General features: G+C 53.7%; 1 long non-coding RNA gene across 1 annotated transcript in view; it reads left to right on the plus strand.

Moving 5' to 3' along the window:
* Positions 1-16,279, plus strand: part of LOC309857536 — a 99,029-nt gene extending 82,750 nt beyond the window's left edge. Inside the window, exons 6-7 of the long non-coding RNA XR_014307761.1 lie at positions 10,714-11,294; positions 13,622-16,279. This is a non-coding gene — a long non-coding RNA (uncharacterized lncRNA). The remainder of the gene's footprint in view (positions 1-10,713; positions 11,295-13,621) is intronic.
* The last annotated feature ends 286 nt before the right edge of the window (positions 16,280-16,565 follow it).

The raw sequence follows: 16,565 nt of genomic DNA on the forward strand, positions 1-16,565 counted from the left end.
TTCCCCTGAAGCATGCCACGAGTCCTTCTAGAACAATCTCAGCTCCCCCATTCAGTCCATGGGGGACCTGGAGCTTGGAGCCTGGCCTCCCTGAGCCTGTTTTCCCATGGGCAGAAGGGGGAACTCCACCTACCTCCTGCGGTCTCCTGAGCACTCAGGATCCTCTTAGGATCATCATTTTTGTGGCCCACAACCCATCCCCACCCCATCTGTGAGCAGGGGCCTGTCCTCTGGGCTGTCCGCGTTCATGTGGGCCCCCATGTGGACCTTCTCGATGGATGGACACAGAGAGACCTGAAATCTAGCCTAGGGAGTCTGGATGGGCAGCACCCGCTTGTCCCAGCCCCAGGGGGAATCTTCAGCCCAGGCTGTCAGCACATTCCTGCCAAAGGCTTCTGCTCCCCGAGGAATGCTTCAGGCCATTCCCTACTTCATCCACACAGGATCACGCCTCCTCCCACCCCTCTCCTGTCCTTGGAGCCCTGCACCTCCCGTGCTACCTTGATGAGTAGTTCCCTGCCCTGGGGGTTGCCTTCTGTGCAGAGCTGTTGGAATGTTCGGAAGCTCTTCCTGAAGAGAGGGAAAGAAGTTAGGCTCAGGGGAGTCCTAACGTGGCAGGGTAGAGTGCGAGTCCCTTTTCTTGGAGCAGCCCCGCATGTCCACGGGGCTGGCTGAGGGTTTGCTCTGGGCTGCTCTGAGCACTGGGGTCTTCGTAGGACATGGGAGGGCGTTCTCCTGGGCGTCCCCCTGGGCGTCCCTTCCCAGCTTAATTGAACAGCTCGGTTTGGGTGGGGTTCTGGCTGAACCATGGGCAGAGACTTCAGTGGCTGCCAAGTCACCACGTGGAAATATGGAATTCAGCTGAGGCCAGGGTGGGGCATGGAGGACATTGGATTTCTCAAGCAGGAGGCCTGGTGGCCTGTTCCCCAGGAAGGCTGAGAGGAGCAGCCCCGGGCCCAGGTCCTTTGGTCAGGGTTTGCTGCCTCCCAGGAGGTCCAAGCTGACTGAGGGGGGCAAAGGACAGGCCTGTGGGAGATCCCGCCTCCATCCTGGCCCCTCCTGCAGAGAAGCCTCCTCACCTGGAAACGTTGTCCCATGTCCTCTGCAGGCGGTGGATGGAGGCACTCTGCAGAGCCGCCAGGATGGCACGCAGGGAGGAGTAGTTCCCTAGGATCTGACAGGCCTGGGGGAGGGAGGAGAAGGAGCTGTCAGTGGGAGAGCAGGAGCCCCAGATGCTCGAGAGCTTTAGTGCCCCCCTCGGTTTAGGGCTCCCCCACGGGTGAAGCTGATGTCCAGGGAGCTGCAGAAGGGCACAGGTCAGCCCTAAAGAGGAACACTGCTGGCGAGAGGGAGGATTTTCCCTCACTGCAAAGGAGGCGTCACGTGGGAACTGAGCGTCCCAACGTTGGGCCATGCCCCCGGGAGGAAGAGCCTAGGGACCACAGGCCTTAGAGCAGGGCCTTCAGCCCTGAGAAGGGAGCGAGACAGAAGAGCAGTTCCCGAGGCTCAGGCGAGCCTCAGGGAGCTGGGCCTCCCACAGCATACCTTGGCCACCCGGATCCAGTGGCCCACCACCACGGCCCTGTCCCGGGCTGTCATGCTTGGGTCGCCAAGGCACGTGGTGACGATGCAGCTGGCCACAGCATTGAAGTGGGCGATGGTGGCCCGGACTGTGGGTGCCAGGTGCTCGTTGCCAGGCCTGTTCCTCCGGGACCAGACGGAGCCCAGGCACTGATGGGGCACCACCTTCTTGAACAGCTCCTAGGGGACAGGGGGAGGTGTGTTGAGCCCCACACATGTTCGCCCATGCAAGACTCATGTCCTCGGGAGGGGTCCCAGGTCAGAGCTGGAGCTCAGGAGGCTGCGAATGTGGCCGGAGCCTGCTTAGAGAGCCTGCATTTCATGCCCCTCTTCTTCTCCGAGGGAAGCCAGTGCGGGATGCCCCAGGAGCCAAGAGAGGCAAGGGAAGGGAGGAAGGAAGGCGTGTGCACCCTGATCATTCCATGTCCAGGGGGCCGCACCAGGTGGTGCTCCCAAGGGGGCATCTCCTCCTCCAAATGCTCATCCCTGCGGTCCCTGTCTCCTTACAGGTGCCCATTGTCACCTGGTGGCTGAAAGCATGGCTTTCCGTGTCTAGCCTGTCCTTCAGGACGCATCAGATGCCTAAGCCAGGTTGATGGTGCTCAGGCTCCCAGGCAGATGGGTGGGCGACCCATGGACGGGATTGCACACAGGGAGCTGCCCTCCTCCCCGCGGGGGACCAGAGCCTTCCCATTTACGGGCTCTCGCTTCTGAGTCATTGCATCTGCGTGGTACCTCTGCCTCAGTCCTTCTCAGTGCCTGTCTCCACAGTCCGCAGCTGGACAGTGAAAGCTCAGGTCTAAAAACCCTGATGGGTTTCCCCGGTCGGTTAGGGCTGCAGCTGAGATCTGGCCCTATATCCTAGGAGTCCACATCAGGGAAAAGCCGGTATAGGGCAGCGGAGAGCAGAAGAAAAGCCGGCCCTGCCCTCCTACCCTGGGGGCCCAGCTGCTCACCGCATCCATGTAGGTGAGCTGCTCTGCCACCAGCTTGGGAGGGAAGTCCAGGAGGTCAGGCTCCTTCTCTTTGAGCCGCTTCTTGGGTTGGCAGGATGCCTCTGCGGCTGGAGTGGGCTCAGTGGCACCTGCGACAGCTGGCGTGCAAACTCCCAGGCAAGCCGATGGCCCAGCCGTCTGTGCCTCAGGACCCGGCGACCATCCGTAACCTAGGAGCCCCTGTTCCAGTTCTGGAGCAGCCGGTGGAGGGGAGGCTGGCTCGGACCCTGAAGGTGATGGCTGATGCAGAGCCAGGGTTGCCTCTCGCTCCATGGGAGGCTCTTTGGCCGGCTCAGCTGCTGGAACGCGTCGCATAGCGGACACGGGGGTGGGAGTAAGGGGAACGATTCAGCCACATCACTGACACTCCATGTGCCTTTCCCTGAACAGGACGGATCCCATGGCCTTTCAAGGAATACCCAGCCCATGAGCCCCATCCCAGATGGCCTTCCCAGCTTGCAATGCCCCTTACCCTCCGCCTCAGCCTCTGTGAGCTGCAGAAGTTCCCGCTGCCTCAGCGGAACGGGGGCATGGGTGTTTAGGTCCCGGTTATGCCACGTGACGTGCACATAGGCCCCCTTGACCTCCACATGGGCAGTGTGCAGGGACTGCCCGATATCCTGCCGTGTCTGCTCAGGCCAGGTTCCCAAGATGGGACACAGAGTGCTGGGGAAAGTCAAATGTGGGGCAGAGTCAGAGACCTGGCCTTCCCTTCCTTTTCCACGCTACTTCCACAGCACCATCCTTTCGGTGTGGGCCCTACAGAATGGCGCTAGCCCACTTGCAACCCCTCTGGAGCTGTCCTTGCTGACTGCTGACCACGTGGGATGAGGGAGGGACCTCCCATAGGTCTGTCCTTTGGCCCCTCAGTCATGCATCCTCCCTGCAGACCAGTGTCTGGGCTTTGGTTGGAGGCCGACGGGTGAGTGGTCCGGTCCCCACCCTTTCTGTCCTTGGCCCCACTTGTGGTGGTCAGCGGAGGTGGATATGGATAGGGGCAGGCGGAGCAAGAATGGACCATCCAAGGGATGGCTGTTGTAGGCACCAACTCAGCCCACAATGGGCTCTGCTTCCCAGAGTGCTTGGCATCCCGTCCACACCTCTCTCGGACTCTTTGGCCTCTTCAGAGGAAGCTGCCCCACTAAGCTCTCCCATGGAAATCGAGAGTCCTGGGAGATCCATGGTTCTGAACATCCCTCGCCAGCAACATCCCCTGTCGCCTCCCACCCTGCTCTGTGGAGGCAGCAGGACCTCCTCTGGCACCCAAAGACCTATCCTGTTCTTCCTTGATCGTAGAGTGCATCCTCGTGGTCCCAAGAGAGGTGGATCCATTCATCCCTAGAGTAGGTCACAGAGATGCCCCATCTGATGAACGCTAGACATGCGTGCTTAGGATGTGGAGAGTGCCTATGTGACCCTGGGACGAGAATGGAGACCCAGACATTGTCTCTACGTTACCCATTCACTGCTCTTGGTGACTAGAGAGAGCCTGCATTCCTAGGTGCTTAAGAGCCATGATTGAATGAAATCATCCCAAACAGGACTTTGCAAATCCTGAGTGGCCCTTGGGCTGCTCTGCCTGCTCCCAGTGTCCCCTCGACCTGGGCACATAAAGGACCACAGTCAGGACCAGCTAGATGGCATCTCAGAGGTCCTTTGCCAATAGGAAAGCTGCCAGCTTTCCGTTTCCTTTCTCTAGACCCAGAAGGACCACAGGCCTGTGAGGGTTGAGCCTGAACGCGTCTTCCCTGGAGAGGGAAATGTTCAGCGCGAAGACGCCCAGCATGTCCAGCAGCCCTTTCTGCAGAGCCGGGCCCCAGAGAGGCGCGTGCCATGTTTCCTCCCATGACTCCCTGCAGTCGCCCTACGAGGTTCATCCTCTTAGCACCTCCACTTTTCCGGACAGGAGAGGGAAAGTCAGAGAGGTGCAGTGACATTCCCAAGTCCTACAACTAGTAGACGGAAGGCTCCCCCTTGTGCTGGCTATGAGGTGGGCACTCACCGAGGGAACTGGTGATCCCGGACCTGCCGGGCTGACGGGAACATCTGATAGATGGAGAACATGGTGGTGACGATTGAGAGGCTTCTATCCGGGAAGGATAGCAGCAGGGAATGTCTCCATCTCTGCACTGTGCCTTGTTTGAGCTCCAGCATCGTGCAGGCCTCGTCCGGGGACAGGGATGATGCCTTTTCCAGCAGGCAGACAAGGGGGCGGGGTGGGGAGCAACATAGTCAGCTTCAACGCCGTGAAGCCCCAGGAAGAGCAGGGTCTGGAGCTCAGACTGCATCCTCCCATCCCTTTGGGAACTTGGGCAAGACGACGAGGGACTTGTGTGCCCACCCAGAAAAAAGGTTCTTGGCTGAAAACCTAAAACCAACCTCCAAAGGACCCATCTAGGCTTAAATGTACTGGTGACTTCAACATGTGTGGTTCGCTGGACAGCAATAGCCTGTCTGTCTCTTCCTAGCCCGTATGAAGATCTGTATGTGTATGCCATGGAGTCATGAGGAAGGAGCCCTACTGTTGAGAGGAGAAAAGAGAGGTTGAGAATCTCCAAGCCTGCTCAAGGTCATCCGCGTTGGGTCTGAGATCTGTCCAAAGCATGGGCTACATGGCATTTCGCCTATGCTGATGCGGTTTGGCCTGTTGCTGTCAGGGGCAGAAAGGTTCAGGGGGAAACCACCTTCCTTGGCAGGCCCCAGGGCAGCCAGTTGTGTCTAGTCTGGGCTGTGGGCTGGCCCCGGTCATCTCTGGGTCCTGAGACTGGCCATGAACCTGGGCCCGTTCTCACCCCAGACCAGGACTGGATGTTGTTGGTGGCCTGAGGTCCCTGCTGCTTGTCAAGGGAGATGGAGTAGCTGAAGCCTTGCAGCAGCTCATGCCAGAGCCAGCTACCTGGGCCAGGAGGCATCGGAGGCCTTCCACCCAATCTTTGGGTCTACGGTCTGGCAGATGGAGTGACCCAAATCATCTGTGAGGACCCTTGAGGTGCCCTTTCCTTGCAGCATTGCTGGAATGGCAAGCAGTTTGAGTCACGTCAAGTTCCAGCAGCAATGCTAGACCGAGTCACTGTAGCAGACCACGTCCTTTAGAAAGGGGGACTGTGAGGACCTAGAGGGAAAGAGCCTGTGAGCTGGTGGACCTCCTAGGATTCGATGTGTTCTGAGAGTTGATACATTCCAGAAAGACCTGTAGAATGGCTTGATCCCACCGGCCCTTTTGTAGGTTCAATCACCCTATCTGGTATGAGGATTTAGAAGGGCGTGGGCCAGTTCTCCAGAACCCAGCTGGGTTCTCCACTTGTTAGCTGGCATGAGTAGGGAAAATCGTAAAACCCGTGGGAAAAGGCCAAGATACTCATGGCTTTGTGAAAAGCAACACAAGGCCAGAGGAAAGAAATCAAAACAACTTCCCCCCATGCCACGGAAAGCATTCACTCTATTCTCTACCAGTCCCACGTAGGTGAAGAGTGTCTTCCTCCCTTACTTACCCATAGGTGTGGCATATGTGCGGAGGTGTGGGTTACTCTGGGGTGGGGCCGGTGGAATAGTCAAGTGGAAACACTCTGGGAAGGCCCCAGGTTTGTCCCCATCGTTGCATGGGGGCCCTGGGTGTGGAGGAGCTTCTTCCTATTCTCACCTCAGAGCAGCACTGATCCTGGGTGGCCTGGGACACCTGACCCTTGTCCAGCGAGTTGGAGTCATTGAAGTCCCCAGCCAGCTCATTCACAGTCTCTGGGGTGCAGCTCTGAAAAGGCAGTGCCCCATAGACACAGGGCCAAGAGCCATTAGCAGCCTCCCGGAACATTGCCACCAGGGGACACCCCCACTAGACATCGTGTTCTCCAGTTCAGGCTAAGAGGGATGGCTGAAAAGACATTGAGCAAGGACGTAGCCAGAGGACACTCTAAGGCTCATGACTACCATGAGCCTTATCATTGTGTCACCCTCCCCTTTTCATCCAGCCTGCTATGACCTGGGGTATGAACATGACAGATGGGTCCAGCCTCCAACACCAGGCAGCTTGCTTCTGCCCAGGAAGGGCATATCCCTCATCCCCTGTCCCCACTTCTACAAACACACACACACACACACACACACACACACACACACACACACACAAACAGGGAGAGAGAGAGAGAGAGAGAGAGAGAGAGAGAGAGATGCGCTCCCACACAGTAAGGGACAGTGGTGTGTGCCCGCTGAGGTGGGACCACAGTTGTTGCCCACTCTCCAGTGGGCTGCCCCGAGCTGCCTTGTGTTACCTGTTGGTGTCTCCGGCCCCATGACCAGAAGCTTCGGAAAAGAGGGCTGAAGCACTGTCTGCAACTGCAGTCATGTCTCTGGCTCTGGGCTCCTGTGGGCCCAGCACCCCTGGAAGTAGGAAGACAACAACTGAACATGGTGTTCTGTCGAAGGTCTCCACTCAAGTGTGCTGGAGAGCAGGTTGCCCTTTGAAAGTGGGTGCCTGGTTGCCAGAGTTCTAAGTTCAGTTGGGGCCTATCATGAAGAATATGAGGTCACGCTTTCAGGATTCTAATACCTGGGGCCCTTCCTAAAGTCACCCCCTCTCTGCAGCCCCTTCACTTGGCTCTTGACCTCTCTTCCCCGGGACTGTACACAATGAGCCAAAAGTGCCAGAGGCACCATGCTCTGGAATTGGCACTCAGGTCCTCCCTTTCAGGAGACAGAGCTGAAGTCAGACGTTTGTTCTCTGTCCTTTCCCACTCCTGTGTCCTCAGTCATTGTGTGTCTCCCCTAGTGCCCACATTCCCAACCTGCATAGTGGGGACCAGGGAGAATCTAGTTCCTTGGGACATCTTAGGGTGTATGTAGACCGTATTTGTGGTATGTGTGCGACGGTGTCACGGGAAATCAGAGGCACACATAGAAGGCCAGATGAATTGCAGGAAGGGGTGGGACGTGGCCTGGAGGAACGCTGCGAGGAGGCCTGGGTCCCGGCTTTGTGTCGTTTTGGAACCGTCCCTTTCCCTCTTGGCGTCATTATAATGGGGCACCATGATGGGGTGGAAATGCACGAAGATGCAGACTTTGTCATCCTCGGTAGTGAAACGGTTCAGTTGTTTCCCACATAGCTTTAGAAGGAGACCTCTTTCCCTCGTTCTGGTATATGAGGGGAGCAGCCTTCACAGTGGCTCCCAGGGATCCTGACCTGTGGTGGAGGCATCACTCTGCAAGCTCTGGGTGGTTAGCGAGTGGCTTCTGAGCCACGCGATGTACTTACTCAACGTGATGAAATAGCATGCCTCGTGTTTCTCTAGATGTCAGGCAAGGAGTTTCGCACTTCCTAGTTTCTTTGCTCATGGTCCACTTCTCCCTTGTTCCCCTTTTCTTCTCGGAATCTGAAGTGAAAAACATGCCCAGATGGTTGGCGCTGCCATCTATCGAGGCTCACAGTGCCAGGATCGGAGGCAGTGGCAAGGCCAACATGCGCCCAGAAACTCAGATTCTGAGTTGAATGGCTCCCTGAATGATGGGTGCTAAGTTGGGGAAAATCCTCTGCTAGTCCAGCCTCAGTTACAACCACGGGCTCACAAGTATGGTGATGTGGAGGAAGCATGCGGAATTGTGCCTCCATTCCTCTTCTGCAACAACTGTGGGGCATTCAGTCCATGCATTTGAAGATGCAGGGTATTGGGGCAATGCCGTTGCAGAGGGACAAGAGATCGCTACCTGTCTCCCAGGCCTGAGGCCCTGTCCCTGCCTTCCTCACCACCCTCTGCTCTGCTCCCAGTTGCTCTCCAGCCACACTGGATGCCTCTTTCATGTCCTCTGGCCAACCCAGCTTCTGGTAGTGAGGCTCTAAGGCAGAGGTGCCTTCCCTCTTCATGACACAGGGCAGCCAGACTTGTGTGGGACTAGCTCCCTTGTTTTTATTCTGTCCTCAGCGCTGTCCCCCTCAGTGAGGCCTTTCGGGCCTTTCTCTCCAATGACTCTGCAGCCCTCTTTCAGAGTATTCTTCGTTTGTCTCACGGAACGCTTGCTCTTTTCTTTCGCATGGCACTGTTTGGTGCGTTGGTCCATCTCTAGACTGTGGGACCCTCCATACTGTGTTGCACAGTGACTTGTGCCAGTGTGCATTCCCACGGATGGTGTCCAAGGGTTCCCTGTTCTCCCTGTCCTCACCGGCATTTGTTAGCTCCTATGCTCCCAACCAACAATCTACCGTAGGATCCCAGAGTTCCACGCCTGGGAACATACTCCTAGACAGCCAAGGAATATGGCCAAGAACTCCCTGCGCCCACCCCCATGGTCAGGAATCCTTGTGAACACCGCTTATTCTGGTCATCCTTTTAGGGCCTAGGAACATGAAGTCATTGTGTTGTGTAGCTGAGACGTGCACAGTGCTCGATGTCAGTTCTTTCAATCCAACTGGGGCCGAAAATATTTTACTATTCATAATGAGCCTCGGGAAAGTTGACTTGGTAAAGGAATGACACGTAAGCAAAACTGGAAACAGCAGAAGCTAAAGTCAGTAGATGACGACAGGCATAGGAACACCCAAGCCCTTGCATCAACAATGGGTTCTGAGTGGGGGGAAAAAATCAGGGAAGGAAAAATCAAGCAGACGAAGGAGAATGTTCAGTTTGGGTTCTGTTTGAAAACATGATCAAGGAATAACAGGTCTCAAGAAATTAACTCTGAAAAATACCTTCTCACATAAAGTTGTCCCGGGTGGGGCAATTCTGTCTTTCAACCTCGAAGTAGGCACAGAAGGACATTTTGTTGGCTCCATGTTGTCTCAAGGAAAATGGCAGAAGTCGAATGGCTGAGAGAGGACCTACCTGGAAAGGGTATAAAGGGCCAGATGAAATGGTCCTGTGTTCATTTCTCCATCTTTGCAGCTTTTCAGTGCAATTTATTTTTAGGTCGTGAAGTCCATGAAGTTCACGGAGTACATTCTAAATGTCTTAAAAAGCATTAATGTCTTTGTCCCAAGCTCCCTGGAACCCACCTTCCCATCTCCTTGGCATCTTGTCCATCTAAAGCTCTTTAGCATGCGTCAGACTCTTCCCGCGAGCGCCTCCTTCCAGCCCTTGGCAAACACCATTCTACTTTCTGTCCTTCGGAGTCCACACTAGGTAGGTCCTAAGAGTGGAGTCCAAGTTGGTTATCTTCATGCATACTCCTCTCACTTAGCACACCCTCCTCAACGTTCGCCCACGGGGTGGCGCATGTCAATGTTTTTGTCCTCTTTAGCGAATGAATACTATCCCAACGTCTGTATATACAACATCTGTTCCTCCCTGGACAGATACTTGGATTGCGTTCATGGGTTAGCTTTTAGGAACCATGCTGCCATGAGAAGGTGTGCTCAGATAAGTCTCCAGGACCATACTATCCTGTTCATGAATGTGGGTACCTAGCACAGAAGGGCAAGTACTAAAACACATGGTAGTGCGAAAGTTGATTTTTTAAAAACGGTTTATTTATTCATTTGTCAGCGTGAGAAAGAGGCATGCAGAAGCAGGAGAAGTGGCAGGCAGAGCAGGCAGGGGAGAAGCAGGCTCCCGGCTGAGCAAGAAGCCCGATGTGGGACTCCATCCCAGGATCCTGAGACCTCAACAGACTGAGCCACCCAGGTGTCCCACTCAAGTTGATTTTTGTGAAGAGCTGTCATACTGATTTCACAAGCATGCCCTTAAACATTCCTACCACACCCAATCAGCAAGGTTCCTAATTCTCTTTATCTTTGCCATGGCTTGGTCTTTTCCTTTCTCCCGAGTGTTTTGTTTTGTTTTGTTTTGCTTTGTTGTGTTTTGTTTTGTTTTTCTTTTTCCATGGGGAGCCAACCTCATGGATTCATAAAGGTATCTCATTGCTTGCAATTTCCTTCCTTGCGTATAGCTTTGAGGTTATGTCTCTTGCCCATGTGTACATTCACACATCACATTTGACTTGTTTTTCTCTTGTTGTTGATGTTGTTGAGTTCCTGGGATCTCTAGATATTGTGGATATTGAGAACCTGCCAGATCCATGGTTTGCAAACATGCTTTCCCGACTTCTGGACTGTGCTTTCCCTTGGTTGATAACGTCATTCAAGTCACAAAGATTTTAAGTATCCTGAATGTCCAGGGTGTGAGTTTCCTTTTCTTTTCCATCCTGTGCCTTGCAGGTCGTATCCATGAAATCATTGCACAATCCTGTTTTGTGAAGGTGAGGAAGATGGATGCTGCGGCGCTCGGAATTCAGAGAGGAAACAGGATCGCTGGTGGAGGCAGGCAGCAGCAGGAACTGGAGACGCACAGGCCTAATGCTGGGGTCCTGACCAGATGCGATGGCGCGATGATAGGAATAGGTACCTTGGGCGAGCAGGAGCCGTGTACTGGAAATGGTACCCTGCCCATTTGGGGCACCACTGTGTGTGGTGATGGCAGCAGTGAGACATAGGACTGGACATGTCCCCAAGCTCAGCCCTTCTTCAAAGGGAGCCTTTTATTGCCACCTGCTCCAGTCCTGTTTGAAGGGTTTCTTAATCCGACGAGGGACATAGATTTATTCCACGACAAAGGGTGATGATAGTGGTGTGGTGACACCTGTCTCCGAGGAACTTCTCATCCCTCTATCATGAGCCACTGTGACAGGTGAGCCACTGTCTGGAGTCAGCCGCCAAGAAGGGGTTCGAATGCCTCAAGGACACTGGGAACAACCTCCAAGAGGGACCAGTCTGTCATTGCCATGCTGAGCTGAATTCAGGTAAGACCTTTGTACCCTTGTTGTGTGTTCCCAGTTCATGGTCACGTAGTTCTGCAGGTTCTTCTATGGGAGAGAGGGCAGGGCCGTGTCTGAAGGGGAGCTGGAGAGCTCTGGCACGTCCACGACTGAGATGGAGACTTTGCCCCTAGTCATCCCTCAAGTGAACAAAGGGATGGATGTCATGCAGCATCCACCTTCCAGCCAGTACTATTCATGCCACCTTTCTGGAAAACTTGTAGTGAGGCCCTTGGAAAGGTTGGGGGGGGGCGCACCTGTAGTCACTCCTGTGGCACATAGGGATATTACCTGCTTGGGGTGAGTCACCTTGAAGAAAAAAAGGGTTTGCCCCCTGTCAAGAGTGCTCCGAAATGACTAGAAGGGCATGAGGACTGCAACTGGTGAAAGCCTGTTTGAAAAACTTCTTTAGGGCTGAAAGGGGTAGAATGTCCTGAGCATTGCCTTTTCGTGAATAGGCTATGTCATTTCCTTGCTTGAGGGAAGAAAAGAAATCATCCCGTATTTTCCACTTTGAAAATCAAGGAAACACAGAACCTTGGATTGTATTTTGTTGTTGTTGTGGAAAGTCAGTAAGCCACCGTACAGTTCCTCATCAGCTTCCGAGGTAGTAGTGCCCAGCTGTTCATCAGTTGCGTTTCACCCCCAGTGCTCATCCCATCGCATGCCCTCCTTTATGCTCCTGCCCGAATTGTCCCATACCCGCACCCACCTCCCCTCCAGCAACCCTCTGCTTGTTTCTTTGCTTTTTTTTTTAATTTAATTTTTCTTTATTTTCAGGATAACAGTATTCATTATTTTTGCACCACCCCCAGTGCTCCGTGCAATCCGTGCCCTCTATAATACCCACCACCTGGTACCCCGACCTCCCACGCCCCCGCCCCTTCAAAACCCTCAGATTGTTTTCCAGAGTCTATAGTCTCTCAAGGTTCACCTCCCCTTCCAGTTTTCCCTAACTCCCTTCTCCTCTCTAACTCCCCATGTGCTCCCTGCTATTTGTTAGGCTCCTCTGCTTGTTTCTTAGAGAAGAGCCTCGCATCGTTTTTCTCCCTCTCTGGTGGCTTCCCATTCAGTTTTCCCTCCCTTCCCCTGTGATTATCAAATGGCTTCATGCATAGGTGGAACTTAAGACCCAGGGCAGGGGATCCCAGTGGGCTTTCTTTCAGTGAGGTTATTGTGTACCTTTCCATGTTTGGCCGCATTTCGCTTTTCCTGGGAACTGACCCATTCCAGTGATATGTGTCCATTGTGTGTGGGGGGACGGGGGTTCTTCATTCTTGCTCAGGGAGTTGGGATCCTGATGCTGGTGTCAGGAGAACCTCCTCTGTGTTCCTGTTCCACTGGTGCCCTTTGGGGCCTCCCTTTCCTTCTCTGGAAGACGATGAGAGATCCAGTTGTGCAATGTTTTCCAGAAGGCCCTTTAGCTCAGTCTTCCAGGGGCTAGAAATAGCCAGCTTTGGTTTAGTCCACCAAACACGGGGTAGCAATATTCCCTTCAACTACTCCATGAGGACACACAACCAAGGAGAATGGAAATACCAGAGGAGCGTAGCTCCAAGGGGACGTCGGTGAAATGCTTTTACGACAGCCAATATCATAGGAAGGTGTGTGTTTTCTGTGATCACAGAGGTGGGCACTGGCCTTTCCATATCAACAGATGTCACTTTTGTCTTTGGGCTCTTTCACTGATCTTTAAGGTGCATTCACGTACAGCCTGAGGAGACCTGATTGGGAAACTCTCAGAGCGTAATCTCATTTTGGTCTCCTAATACCCACCTTTCAAAGACAATTTTGAAAATACAGTCTAATGGACGTACAGTATTTTCGTCGTTTCAGTTGAAGAGTAGGGATTCAGGAATTCTGTATGTGACTCGGTGCTCAGCACAGTAAGTGTCTTCTTAATCCCCACCCCCTCTTCCACCCATCCGCCCACCTGGTTCCCAACAGTATGTTCCCTATATTTGAGCCGGTGTTTTTGATTGCCTCTGTTTCCTGATTCCCTTTATTCTTTTCTGTTTCTGAAAAGTCACACATGAATCAAAGCCCATGTTAACAAAACACCCACGGTTCGGTCCACAGTGGCTCCCAGGGTTCCCCATCCCTGCTCTGTACCTGCCTGTCTCTCCTCTGAGCGGTTGCTGAAAGGTTTCTGACCAAGGGAACATAGGGCAAGAGATGGTCTTTGACAGCTTCAAGCTTTCATGACCAAACCCGTTGTCACTTCCCTGGGACTCTCTTGTGTTCCATCGCTTTCTGCCCAGTATCCCGGAACTTCGCAAGCCAGCACTGGTGTTTCGAATGGCCTTGCACAGAGGCCACAGTGGAAGCAGCGTAGGAGTGCCCAGGCTACTAGGGAGAAAGGGACTCAAGCTCAGGATTTCGCTTCCACTGAACAAACTGTCTTTCCTGCCATCCTGCCTCCCTATACTCTGGAGGAGAAGAGGAGGAGAGGCCTGTGGGGGTGGACCAAGCCCTGCCTGGCTGTTGATCTTCCTGACAATCAAACACCTCTTTGTGGCTGCCAGACGGTTGCGCATCGATCTCTTCCTGGTGGTGAAAGAGAGGACGTTTTGTCCACTGGTCCGCTGGCAAGTTGTCTCTCCGTGTGCTCCGGGGACAGGTGGCCGGGGCATTAGCTGCGAGCATGCTGGAAGTGCAGAGTGTCAGGTCCCTCCCAGGGGTACTCAGTCGGAATCTGCCCTTTGCCGAGAAACCCTGGGCATCAGAGCCTGAGAGGGTCGTCCCCCCAAAAGCACTGTGGAATGTTCCACAGAGGGAGCGCTAATGGGCCACCTTGATCCACCAGTGGGGAAGGGGTGGTTGTTTCCTGGGCCCTTTGGGCCATTTCTCTCTGCCGAGAACCCCCTGAAGGGTTGATTCCCCAGTGGCCCTGGTGGGGATGGTCCTGGGAGAAAGGAAAGAACACCCCCCAGGCTGGGACTTAGAGTCGAGATGGAAGCTAAGCCTGCACCCAACAGCAGGAGCTCCAACTCGCCCAGGCTGAGCGACTGCTCAGGAGCTCTGTGTTGTGCTTTGGCTAGGTCCTTATGTGTCAGCTGATGGTATTGGGGATTTTTCTTGTGGTGCTGGATCCTGTCTTCTTAGATTCCCTGGCGCTGTATCTGCAAGGTTGGGGACCCTTGGCGTGTCCTTTTGCTTCCATGTAATTTTGGACATCCTCTTTGGATTCCGGGTTGACCCAGTGCTGGTTGGGTAGCATGTAATTGAACTTCCATGGATTCGTGGTCTCTCCAGGGTTGCTCTTAGGGTTCATTTGGCGTTCCGTAGCATCGTGCTGAGAAAAGATGCGTGGGATGATATCCATCTTTTGGAGTTTGTTGAGACTTGGGTTGTGCCCTAACGTGTGATCTACTCTGGAGAATGTTCCATGTGCACTGGAAATCCAGCACTGCGGATGCTGCGGTTTCAGGGTGGAAGGTTCTGCATCTACGTGTTGAAACGGGTGCATCCCTCAAAGCCATAGATTCCCTGTTGATTGTCAGTTTGGATCCTGTGTCCATTAGCAGATGTGGGGTGTTAGAGTCCCCCACTGCATGGTACGGCTGTCAAAGGTGACTTTATGTTTGTTATGCACTGTTGGATGCCTTTGGGTGCTCCCATGGTGCGTGTCTACATATTTCGAGATGTTCTCTCCTATTACATGGCCTCCCTTGCGAGGAAGTAGTGTCCTTCTCTGTGGCTTCGTACCTCCCCCCTTTGGTTCAGAGTCTGTTGTGTCTGGAGAGAAGGATTCCTACCCTTGCTTCGTTTCGCATCCATTTGCATGATAGACGCTTCTCCCCTGCTCACATTCCATGTGTGTGTTGGTCTACCGCGTCAGGCGAGTTCCCCATTTCAGACAAGTGAGTGGAACATGGGTGTGTCACCTGGTGGATGATGGAGACCAGGGACTTCAGAACCACCTGGACCTGACAGTGCCCTTGGCCAGCCAGGAGAGTGTGGGGTTTCTCTGGTCAAGGATCTGAACCTTTATCCTGGCAAGGGAGAACCAATCTCTGCTCCATCAGGCCCCAGCCAGGGAGCAGTGGCTACCATGGACCTGACCAAGAGGGTCAGGGGCCTGAAGGGCCCCACGGCCTTGCCAAGAACTGCGTAAGGAAATGCAGGATGGCTGGACATCCTAGCTCCTAGGTCAGCATAGACGTGAATAGAGCCAGAGACACCTCCCAGTTTCTTTCGTTTTTCTCCAGCCTCACCCAAAAGAAGCAGGGAAAAGGAATCCAGAGATCCTGGATAAGGATCCCAGGGGGATTCCAGTCTTGGTAAAGGGTGAACCTGGAGAGCCTCTAGGGAAACTGAGGACGGGACGTCCTGCCTGCCCTTCTTCCATTTACAAAATATCTTCCTCAGATTTTGGAGCTTCCACAGGCAGGGTTGAATCTCTTTGCATGTGTTTTCCCTACATCGTGCTGATGCAATTCAGGAGACTGAACTCGACAACCGTCAGTCCCAAATACTGGGTCCAAACCCGCACAAACACACGCACACGTAGCATATCCCCAAGGAAGCAAGACATCGTCCTCCTTGCTTTAGAGGGTAGAGTAGCAGCCCCTCTCCTGGGCAGCACATAGTTCTGGGGAGGGGAAGGAACTCTCCAGGACTCGCCTGGTCAGGGTTTGTTGCCTTCCTGGGGAAGGACCTGCAACGTCTCCATCTCAGGGGTCCTGAGGGCTGTGTCTGCTGTTTGCCCAGATGCCTGACACAGAAATGAACCTGTCCTCTGAGGAAACGGCATTGGGAGGTGCCACCAGTAATGAGTAGTGCCACCAGAAGTGAGGAGGGCTGGCTCCTCTCCTTTCTGCCCCATTGAATAGCTGCTGACTCTGTAAGATTTCTGGGTTCAGGAATGAAGAAGAGAGTCTGTACACGTTGTACATTACCGTAGGAAATAAAAGAACCAAACGCACACGTGGGCAGGTAGAGGAGAATATAAAAACCTTTATTATTATTATTATTATTATTATTATTATTATTATTACTACTACTACTACTATTATTATTTGGGTAAGAAAACTTTAATCCCAAGGGTTCTCATTCCTTTTTGTTGTTGTGGTGGTGGTGGTTGTGGTTAAATAACAACCCTTTAATTATATTCAATATTGCCCCTTCCAGAACAAGTAATTCTGTATGGGAGAGGAAGGGGTGTTGAGCAGCGGATGGGGCTCGTGCACCACAAGTAGCCCAGGGGCCGAGGGGCAATCCTTGGCTCAGCCAGTGTGCACGGGTTCAGGTCTG

This window comes from Mustela nivalis (genome assembly GCF_964662115.1).
Source record: "Mustela nivalis genome assembly, contig: HAP1_SCAFFOLD_854, whole genome shotgun sequence".
NCBI lineage: Eukaryota > Metazoa > Chordata > Mammalia > Carnivora > Mustelidae > Mustela > Mustela nivalis.